Below are 2,048 nucleotides of genomic sequence, written 5' to 3'. Positions count from 1 at the left end.
ATCAATTGTTTGCTATAACAATTGAAAGGTATGTAAACCCTAAACCTTAGTTTGTTAATTTCGAAATTAGCCTCTCTCCTCTAGGGTTCTTGTTTTGCAATTCAAAGTTGTATGTTCAATAGTTAAAACATAGATCCAAAGTAGGTTGCATGTGAACTTAGGAATTGTTTTCTAGTTTATTTGTCGTACCTAAATCCCATCAGTGGTATCAGAGCCATTGTTGTTTTAAATTGAATTGCTACAATTGTTGAATTGCAAATTAGGGTTTATAGCTATTAAACCCTAAAGGCCAAATTTTCGATTTCTAGGGTTTTGGATCAAAGGGTTTTTTTGAAAACCCTAGCCTCCAAAGAACCCTAATCGAAATTAGGGTTAGGGTTTTGAAAACCCTAGCCTCCTCCCTTGTAAATTTCGAAATTTGCTTAGAAGTTTTAGGGTTTCTTGTTTTGGATAATTGTTACTTAATTAGATTAATTGGATAATTATCCTTACCCTATTTTTCAAAATTAGAGGGATAAGGATTAGGATTAAATTAATTGATTAATTTAATTAGATAATCCTTACAAGATTTAATAATTTGATTAATAGTTAATTAAAAGATAAATATTAAATCTAGTTAATTGGTTTATTTAAATTTGAATTTAATAGTTTAAATTTCGAAATTTGTATAAACCCTTGAAGTTTTAAAATGTTTTAAAACACACCTTATATATGTATTATGGTTAAAAGTTTAATATTATATATGTATAAGAATATGGTCAGTCAAATCGCTAGTATGCCTCATTCACGAAGCTAATCTATAAGGGGGGTATAAGGAAACTGCCTAAAAAATGGTAGTTGAATGGGTGTCCACTCTCACCCACCGCTTCCTTGATTAGTGGAGGGTCGTTAGCAGAACGGATTTGATAGGACAACTACTTCTCATTAAAAGTATAATGATATTAAAGAAAGTACTAGAACATTATTTTCAAAATCCCAACTCTAGTTACTTTAGGAAAAATGTGAAAAGTATGTTAATCCATGAAATTGCACATTGTGCTTTATTGGTCGTTAGTGGAGCGTGTGTGGTTAACCAGCACACTAAAAGGCACCAATAAAGAGTAGTAATGGGTATCTCATAATTGTCATTTTGATGGAGCGTGTGTGGTTTACCAGCACATCAATAGTTAATGATAAAGACAATGAGGTTACTAAGCACATTTGCATGGTTATTCACATCTTGTTTGTGATCCTCGGCATCCCAGTCACAAATAGAAGAGCATAATCTGAGATCAAAACATGCCATTGAATAGTTTCAATGTATCTCAAAAGAATTAGGAATTTCACTTCGTTTCTTTCGTCTAATGGTGGAATTGGTGAATCGTCATTCACCTACCTTTATGAAATTTGCACTTGGATCTCGGCATCCCATTTCTAAGTTGTGAATCTTGATAGTTGGATCCTAACCTTGATATTATATCTTTGGGTTATTTTATTAAGGTATCTTGAAATCTAACTAAAACTTTCTTTCTTTTCAGATGTCTACTCCTGGAAACACTTCTGCTTCGTCCTCCTCCAACCAAAACTTCTCTTTGCTCAATATCTGCTCCAAAGTCGTTATGGATGGCTCAAACTATAATGATTGGATGCGCAACATCAAGATGGCTCTTCGTTTCGAGAACAAAGAATATGTTCTTGAAAAGGAGCTCAAAAAGCTTGATGAGAATGAAGCTACTCCTGAAGATCTTGCTGCCTACAAGAAACATTACGATGATGCTACCAAAGTGGCATGCATCATGGTGGCAACTATGTCCCCAGAACTGCAGAGGTACTATGAGGACTACTGGCCTTTCGAGATGAACAAGGACCTTATGGAAAAGTACCATAAGCGAGCTCGTCAAGAAAAGTTCGAAGTAGTCAAGTCACTCATGGCTTGCAAGATGAAAGATGGGGAGTCGGTTGTGTCACATGTGCAAAGAATGCAACGCTACATAGAGCGTTTGGTCAAGCTCAATATTCACTTTGATGAGGAATTGGCCATTGACATGGTCTTGAACTCACTTCCTGAA

Source organism: Lactuca virosa, chromosome 3, assembly GCF_052849685.1.
Source record: "Lactuca virosa cultivar CGN04683 chromosome 3, Lactuca_virosa_CGN04683_v6, whole genome shotgun sequence".
In the NCBI taxonomy this organism is placed as follows: domain Eukaryota; kingdom Viridiplantae; phylum Streptophyta; class Magnoliopsida; order Asterales; family Asteraceae; genus Lactuca; species Lactuca virosa.
This window is presented reverse-complemented; position numbering follows the sequence as displayed.